This window comes from Miscanthus floridulus, chromosome 14, assembly GCF_019320115.1.
Source record: "Miscanthus floridulus cultivar M001 chromosome 14, ASM1932011v1, whole genome shotgun sequence".
Classification (NCBI taxonomy): domain Eukaryota; kingdom Viridiplantae; phylum Streptophyta; class Magnoliopsida; order Poales; family Poaceae; genus Miscanthus; species Miscanthus floridulus.
Window position 1 is genome coordinate 59,818,151 of NC_089593.1, and position 9,153 is coordinate 59,827,303.

The window sequence follows — 9,153 nt, forward strand, 5'->3', positions numbered from 1 at the left end:
ATATGCATAAATATCTATATTTAGTTCTTTTTCACATGCATAAATATATATACATACCAAAATAATTGATTTTTACTCGGATAAATATGTATAAATGCTAGAATACTTGATGTTTTATATGCACATATATAATTATATGTATTTTTTTAAAGTACAAAACCATTTAGACCGTTTAACTTCGTTTAAACACCGTGCAAACAGCCTAAACGCTAAACGAAGGACGACCGTGTAAAGACCGTTTACCGTTTAGAAAAACATTGCCGGAATGCCGACGATTCGCGAATCAATGTGCCTAGCTGGGTACCCCAAAACACACACCCCACTTGTACCCTAGGTACAAGCAGGACCAACCCACCACTCTCCTGTCACGGGGGTCCAGGTCCCTGTCCATACTTGGACTCCAAACCCCCGCTTCTGAGTTCCGGACTCAGTGCGGTGTTTAGACCTCCACCATCCCCATCTCCAATCAGTCAGTCCAGAAAGAGCCAGAACCCACGACAAGAGAGCAACAAGCCTTTCCTATGCCCATACACAAGTATGTGTTTGGGATAATAAGTCTGTGACTTGCCTAGAACCTAATGCAACGGCCAGTTCTTAACCGACACAGGCAAAACAAATGCAATCTGAGCCTCGCTCGAATGCCAAACCAAGTCCAGATCCAAAGTACCATTCCATCTGGTCTCCAATTATCATTTATATATATATTCCAGGTGATAATAACAATATTAATATCTTTCCTATCTCTCGTGAGTGACAGGAAATCACTCGTCTTCTACCGGAGTCCTATAGCATAGCAATCTATATGATCATGTCATACTAGTAAGACTCATAGGATAAAGATATTTATATGCAAGTGGGTTTCATTCAACTCCTTAAAACTTAATGCACAAACATAATATAAAGTGCAGAAAAGTAGGGGTTATGCACCGGGCTTGCCTGGGTAAAATACAACCAAAAGTTAGTATTCCATCTTGGTGACACAATCATCAAGGCACCATCTTTTCTGCTACTTCGGTCATCTCCACGATCCATTGTTGTTCCTATTATGATATGCAATGTGATGCAGAGATGATGCAATAGTTAATTAACAAGGCAACAACAACTCTTAAGATAGAGTACATTCCACGAACTAACAAGTTAGCTCTAATGACTAATGTACTAATCTATGTATCAACATTGTCGAGAAAGATGTCATTTCTCAACAAGTGTTTTAGTTATACAAACCCAAGTTGTTTATTTATCCCATTTATTTGATTTACTATATATTCAAACAAGGGCTCATTTGCTATCTTAGCAATTTAGTTACTATGCAGCTACAAAAATTACAGAGAACACCTGATAACACTTCTAACCTACTGCGAAATTTTTAGAGCTAACATTATCACCGATTTATCACAGAAATTCCTATAAGTTTATGTCTTAACAATATTAAGCATGTTGAAATAATTAGAGCAACCCTAAAAATATACAGAACCTATGCAAACGAAATACCCTATCAGATAGATCCTGATTTTAGAAACTTAACAAAATTGGTTTGGCATTTTTGTTATATTCCTATGATTTATTTTCAATTTCTGAAGAGCACTGAATTAACAAAACGAAAATCAACACGAAAGGAAAGGGCCTAAGCGGCTTGGCTCGGCCCGCAGACGTGCGCGGCCTGCTGGCCAGGTGCGGCCCAGCGGCGGCGGTAACGGGCGCGGGTGGCCCAGAGGCTGCAGTAACGGGCGCGGGCGGCCCAGCGCACGCGGCACAAGGCCGGCCCAAATGGGGCGTGTGACCGGCGGCCCAGCAAGCCGGCCCACGTGCGGCGCAGGCATGACAACACTTATATTTACAACCCTGACTTTCCCTGAAATTAACCAAGCCCTTATTTGTAAATCTATGAGTCTAGCATTTTTGCAAAGTGAACACAGTTAGAGTTTCTATTTGCGTTGGAGTCCTTCTTCTACCTCAAAACCAGAGCGGCGAGCAGGGAAGGCACTCCGCCAGCCGATGGGGCGGCTCGTCGGCGGCGGTGCTATCGTGGGGCGGCGTGTGGGGGCATCAGCGGCTCCGGCCGCACCCGAGGATGGAAATAGCATAGTCGGGCGGGGCCGGTGGAGCACGCACCACACGCATAGCGGCAGTGGCCGAGCTCGGGCCCACGTCCAACGACCACGGCGAAGATGGCGCCCAGCGGCCCGACCACGGGGACGGCAGGAGATACCCACGCGGCGGCGGCGGCAAGACCTACGGGAGGCGGTGTAGGCCAGGGAAGGACGGGGAGGTGGTGGAGGGGCAGCGGCATGGTTGCGCCTCGCTGCGCCAGAGGTGGCGCACGACGACCTACCCCGCGCAACGCGGCGTCGGCGGAGGAGGCACGAGGAGGGGGGCGATGAGCGGGCAGAAGGCGCGGCGACGGCGGCCCGACGTAGGAGGCAAGCAGAGAGAGACCGTGAGAGAGCAAGCCCCTCGACAGCAGAAAAAGAAAAGGGAGGGGAAGCAGTGCGAGGGCTCGGCTAGCTTTCATTAAGTCGCTCTCCGAGAAAGGACATGAGGGAGCATGCGCACATGGCGCCTACTGCACTCATTCAGTGCAGCAGTGGCAGACAGACAACATGGCAAGGACGTGGGTAGCAGCAGCTTGGTGAGTAGGTGGGATGAACGACCGAGAGCTAGCGGGGCGAGGTAGTTGAAGTGAGCGGCTGAGATTGCTCGCTACAGGTGCCGGTTCACGAACAGAGCGCCAACGACACGGTTCAATGCGTTCTAGCGAAGTTCGGTCAACTTTTGCGTGAGCATCGTAACTCTAACGTAACCATGACCAGCATCACGTCCTAGTATACACCTAAAAGCAACCGATCGTGCGAAAACATAGATGTAGCGCTTAACCATTTTTGTTGGGAAATCAAACGCCAAAATGGCATTGTCTACTATCGTTTCATACTTAAAAGAATTAGGTTTCAGTTAGAACTAATGTTCCTAAGCATTTTTGGTTGAATTTTTAAATGGTCAAAACTTTACCAAACTTCACCCACAACCATTTCACGGCATAGCACACACTTTATACCAAACAATAGAACAAAAACATCAGGGCGTTATTTAACTATTTTGCATTTTATAAATCGCCAAAAAGTGTACTTCAACACAACCTCAATTTTCGCCGATTCAACGAAAAGGGCTAATTTAAATGAAGGATTCGATTTCTGAATTATCAGTTATACTATTGAACAACTTTTATTCACCAAAACAACAGTTGTATTTTCATCTACTAAACTTGTACTTCAATTTTTATTTAAACCTCAACACATGTTCTATATTATTTTTGCTCTATAAAAATTGTTTTTCATGCTTAATCAAATAAACAAGTCATTCGCTATTTATTTGCTATCAGGCATTTTAAGCACTTTCTTCATACTTTTCCAAAACAAGCCCTAAACAACTTTTGTCCACAAGATTATTTAAAAGTTGTTAAGCACCGAGACAAGTTGACTAGCGACACTTATTTGTTTATTTTATTCACGAAAGCGAGTCACACAAGATTCGTTTATAATTCCATGTGTGCTTTAAATTTTTAAACCTGAAAACTCGTTTTGCTAATTTCTCTTCGGCATTAACCTAGGTGCTAAGCAAGCTCGTAACACTATAGGTGTTACATATTTTTTATTGCTCATAGATATTAAACATGAATATCTAACGTTTCTGCCTCCTAATAACTAATTAAATTATAAACCAGGGTTTCTGCCTCTAACGATAAGATTTATTGTATCCAAACAACCAGCACCTCTTGAAAACCAAACTATTTTGTAAAATCATAGTATTTATCTGATACTCAAAGATTCTCCTACTTCGCATCCAAATCAGACTCCGAAAATAGGACATGCCATAAAGCAGTATTGAAGACGAGAGGACGTACGTACAGCAGCCATGCACGTGGCAATACTGCACCTGTCCACACGGTGCCTTGAATTTAGATCATCATCTATCTCCCGGTACTTTTTTATGTGCCAAAATAAATCTGGTACTTTCACATTTCGTTTCTAACCCAGCATCAATTGCAACGAGTCGATCCTCGTAAACTCTGAGCATTGCCTACCCTTTTCGAGCTCTATCCGGTGGGGCGTGGGCACCGGCGCCCACCGCAATGAGCGTGTGCCCTACTGCCCTTGGTTTATTTGTGCACACCTCCTATAACTATAATCCAGGTGCCTGATGTCGATTTCGATTTTAGGCGACCGATAACTATAAGAAAATAGAAGAAAAGAAACACAAACATCGTAAATATAAATATTCGTGCACCAGCACTGAGGGGCCAATCGTGTATCCCATTTTAACTTTATTAAAAAATAGACACATGAAAACAGAGGATATATAATAATTAGCATAATTACATGCATGGTCTCCAGGCAAATGAAACTTAACAAAGTACACACAAGATAAACAAATATAATTTGTGTTTGCTTATTTCAATCTTATGACATTTCTACCGAGAATCCTGACGGAGCAAAGTGCATGCGGATGTTGGAGTTGGAGGCTTCAGGTTTTGGAGCGCAGTCAACTAGTCCTCTTACTCAGGTTTCTGTTTCACTTGAGGAATCAGCTGGTACCTACAACCGCCAATCTTCAAGCCCTCTTCTTCTCTCGAAGTTTCTCTTGTGCTTTGCCCAGAAATTCTCGGAAAGTCTTGTGAGGCATCCCCTGTCTCAAACATATCTTGGCTGCGATCTTGTTGAACTGACAAGTCAAATCTTCATCGTCTTCATCAATCCATTTACTTACCGCCCCGCACAATTCTATCAAGGCCTCCTGCAGTTGAATTCCCTGGTGTTGGTTACCCTTTTGCTGATGAGGGGTAGAGCTGCTTTCCTGTCCATTATTATTATTATCATGTGAAGAACCACCTTGTTCTAAGTCCGGGCCCTCTGGGGCCAGGAGAACCTTGCCGCCGTTGTTTGCTTCTGTTACAACTTGTATTTCTTCAGTCGTGAGCCAGTGGACAATTTCTTTGAGCACTGGCCTGAGGCACCAATAATGGTAGTTCGGACTTCAGAGTGATGTTGGCTTTCTTCAGAGTGTTACAACTTTTATTTCAGATACAAATACGATGCCAGTAATATAGGAATAAATAAAGTTTTTTTTTAAAAAAAATGTTTGTGCACAGGTTAATTACCTCTTCCATGACATTGCCCATGAGTTTCTTCAGCAACCAGAGATTTCCATCTTCGGTGTTGTAATTTGCACAGAGATGCTCCATGATCATTGCTGCATGTGTTCTGTATGCATTGTTTTGGGCACCTGCAACTGTTCTTGCGAGGCTGCCAATAACATGACCAACTGATGGTAGCATGCCCGTGTCAATTATCGAAGATATCCTGGCGAGCCTGTCAATGACATCACCAACAAGTGATGGTAGCGTACTCGTGTCACTTGTTGCCTCCGTTTTCGAACGTATCATGGCCTGCATCTTTTCACCTGCTAATCTTGTGATGTCACCGCACATCATGTCAAAGTGATTATATGGCAGAAGAAAAATGTCCAGCAGTATCCAGATGAATATTATGCTGCTGCTTCCACTTGCGCCGGGCACAATGGATGGCGGTGTATCCGGAGACAGGTGTAAGTGGACATGTGCGGCTTGTCTTTTCAGCAACATGTGACATTTGTGGCACCCCAGGGTTCTGAAGAACGTCGCTTGGCTGCTGCGTGAGACCTCACTTGTCAGCTTTGTTGTTTCGGTCCCTCCTCCTAGAGTAGCCATGAACAGATTCATGAATTCTAGTGATTGAACTGCTATGATGGACCATTCATCATGACTGTCCCCGAGATTAGGGGCGCCATCATCTTGGATAGCTGACCTTGCGTGTTGCTTATGACTCTGTAGTTGTTCTCGTTGGCAGCGAGCTTCTGGAGGATACGCAGGCCTTTCACCGCCAGATCTCTGCACACTTGGAGCAGGTTACCACTCTCACTACTCTCCTCCATGTCTAGCAGCCAGCCCCGCTCATGTTTTTTGGGTAGCTGGTCAAATGTGTCAAGCAGGGATGATATGCACTCAATCATCATGCCTCAGGGAACTGGTCCAAACGGATCCTGCCAGCAACATTTTCCACTATCATAGCAGCTCGTAGCTTGATCTCTGTGCTATATTGGCTTCTCGGACCAAATGTCTCTAGCAGTCGTTGCACCACATGGCTAAAGGATGCTGATTCAGTCAGTAGTTCTTTTATCAGATCCAACTGTCGCCAGAATCCCATCTCGAGGATTGCCCCAAGAATCCGAACCCCAGAAATGTAGCCGTACTTTGACTTATATTCCATCAGTAAGTCCACAGCATATGTGACGAAGTTCCTACCTCTCGCAAACGACGGATCCTTCATACATCCTGCCACAGTTCCAGTGAATGATGTTTGGCCACATCTTCCACCAGTCCGGTTCTTGCCACTGAATCATAGATGGCCCTGTAGCCATAAACCACACCTTGAGCCACGGCTAAGGAGTATAAGACATTGAGCGCTGGCTTTAGGTTGGTGCCTCCATCGGGGTTACCGTAGTCCTCTTGTATCAGATGCCATAAAGAAATTCCAACAGAGACATAGATCCCAAGCATATACAGAACCGTCAGAGGACATAAGACAATGGCAAGCACGAACACTTGGACAACCACTAAAACATATGCTAGCACGACGCGTGCAGTCGATGGTTCTTTTTTGAATGATTTCGTAACCGCGGCACCTACAGCAATCGATGGTTCTTTTTTGAATGGTCTCACGACCGCGGCTCCTACAGCAACCAGCAAGCCCTTCAAAGAATTGCCAATGTCACTTGCCTTTTCCTTTAAAAAGAAATCAAAGACCCTGTTAATAGAAGTGTTGCAAGCAAGATTGTTATGTGTGCCATGGCAAGGATGCCACCAAATTGGTTTATACAGGACAATACGAATCGCAATAAGGGTGATGAGTTGGGCAAGTTTATAACAACTAGATAGACACTATAGGTTAGTATCTACTAGTCCATAAACCCGTGCTCTCGCACGGACTAGATTTTTAGAAGATATAAGTATTAGGTACTGTTTAATAATCCCTTCATTCCAAATTATAAGATATTTTGGCTTTTTTAGATATATTGTTTTTATTATGTATCTAGGGAGTGCATCTACGTGTATAGCAAAAGTTATGTATTTAGAAAACTCAAAACGTTTTATGTTTTCGAATGGAGAGAGTACATCCGACTAATAAGAATTACTTATATTAAATTGTATGTTTTTATCTTTGTTTATTTTCTAACCTAGTAGATACAATAGATACTCTGTAGTATCTATATCAAGTTATCATAAAGTTATTAATTACTGTTTTTGAAGGAACTAATCTATATATTTTTTTATCCATATTCATATTTTTTGTTTGCATGGTGTACAATAGATAACCCAATGGATAATAAGATGTTTAAAGCTGTTGCTGTTCGCAATACATGCTCAAGGGGACAATACGCTGTTGCTGCGCTGCACGCAAGTAACAGCAAACCATCCACTCTCTACAGTAAGCCAGGCATTCTATATTGTCCAGATTATAATAATATCAATATCTTTGAGAGGTAGCATCACATCTCACAAGAAAATAGTAGCATCAAATGGATGAGCTGACGTTCCATAAAAACACACCCGTGTCTTATTTTAACCGTCCAACACCATCACTTATTTAAAATCCAAATTTACAGCAATTACATTAATCCATTCTGAGAGGGTCACTCATTCTTAACATTGATAGGTAATTATTATTACATCACAATGAGCAACTTAAACACTGAAAAAACTGAGAGAACAAGTTCAATTTCTACAACTTAGCCTCTGAATGTAATATGGTTTTGCATTAACTTAACAAGTGTATCAACTTGTCCTCAATCCTTGAACTGTGAATGCAATGAGACAACAAATAGATGAATGCCACAACACTACGATCTCTATAACTAAAGCTCCTTCTCCTGGAGCTGAACTAACCAGAGCTCCCAAACCACAAGAATCCAATACAATGGCCTGTACAGGAACAAGCACTTGTCCTCAATCTGCATACCAAAAGCAGAATTCATTTGCCATTGCAGGAATAAAAGAACCATCATAGTGCTTACATTAGATAGCTATAAATGACATGATAGTTCTCTTACCTCAAACAATATGTCTCGAAAAGCATCACTGGATTGAACATGCTCATGTACACTTAGTGAAGAAGCTTTAGTGCAAAATATGTCCTCTGTACCCATCCTTGACTCAACTGTTTCAAATGAAAACAGAGTTAGAATGTTTGTTAATACATTACAAGTTACAACATGATTCCAGCAGAACATAGGACTACAAATATATACCTGGTATGTCTGCTCTTAACCAATCTTGGGTACACATGGCCTCGACAATGGTTGGGAGTAAGCTACAACGGTTTTTATCAACCATTAGTCCAGCAGTGCTAAAATCCGATTCAGATGCCACAGTAGACACTAGAACACTAAGAATGTCACGAGCCATTTTGATATGATTGGATATTTTGGACCGTTTAGTTTCCACCAAGTGATAATGTCAAATGTACCATCTCCTATTTCAGGATGTGAAGGGTCTTCCAGATACACTTCTAGTTCTGACATCCTATGCTGACTTGAGTTACTCTGATGAATGAACCTAGATAAGCCAACTTTGGTGGCATATAAGCTCATTGAGGACTCAGTTGAAGTAGATTCCACCTGAACATTTCTAGATGTGTTAGCAGCACATGAAGACTGTAGCAGGAGGGGGAACAAGGCCACTGGGAGGGAAAAGGCAGCGCGGTCACGGAGATCGTCTAGCAAGAAATTAATTGCATGATTCTCGGTTTCACCGACACGGTTCGGCCAGTTAACTTTCACGGTTTAGAAAGCTGCTTATAAGAGCAAGACTAATAATAGAGCCAGCTGCTGACTGTATGAAAACTTACAGCCAATCTATAAGCATATTGTATAATAGTTAGCTGTCCACTTGTCCATCTCACAAAATTTCTTGGTTTTTGTGCATTCATTGGCTGTAAACTTACGGTCCGCTTTTCTTCTCTCTCCTTCACCTTAGCATTCAGCCCGCTTACAACCCTTGTTATACTTGCTCTAACATGTACGATGCTTAATAAAACAAGAAGATCATTATTTACTCCACCAACA

The 9,153-nt window shown here is 42.7% G+C and overlaps 1 pseudogene; it reads right to left on the reverse strand.

Moving 5' to 3' along the window:
• Nucleotides 1-4,299: 4,299 nt before the first annotated feature.
• LOC136503519 (uncharacterized) lies at nucleotides 4,300-8,374 on the reverse strand (annotated as a pseudogene).
• Between the last annotated feature and the right edge of the window lie 779 nt (nucleotides 8,375-9,153).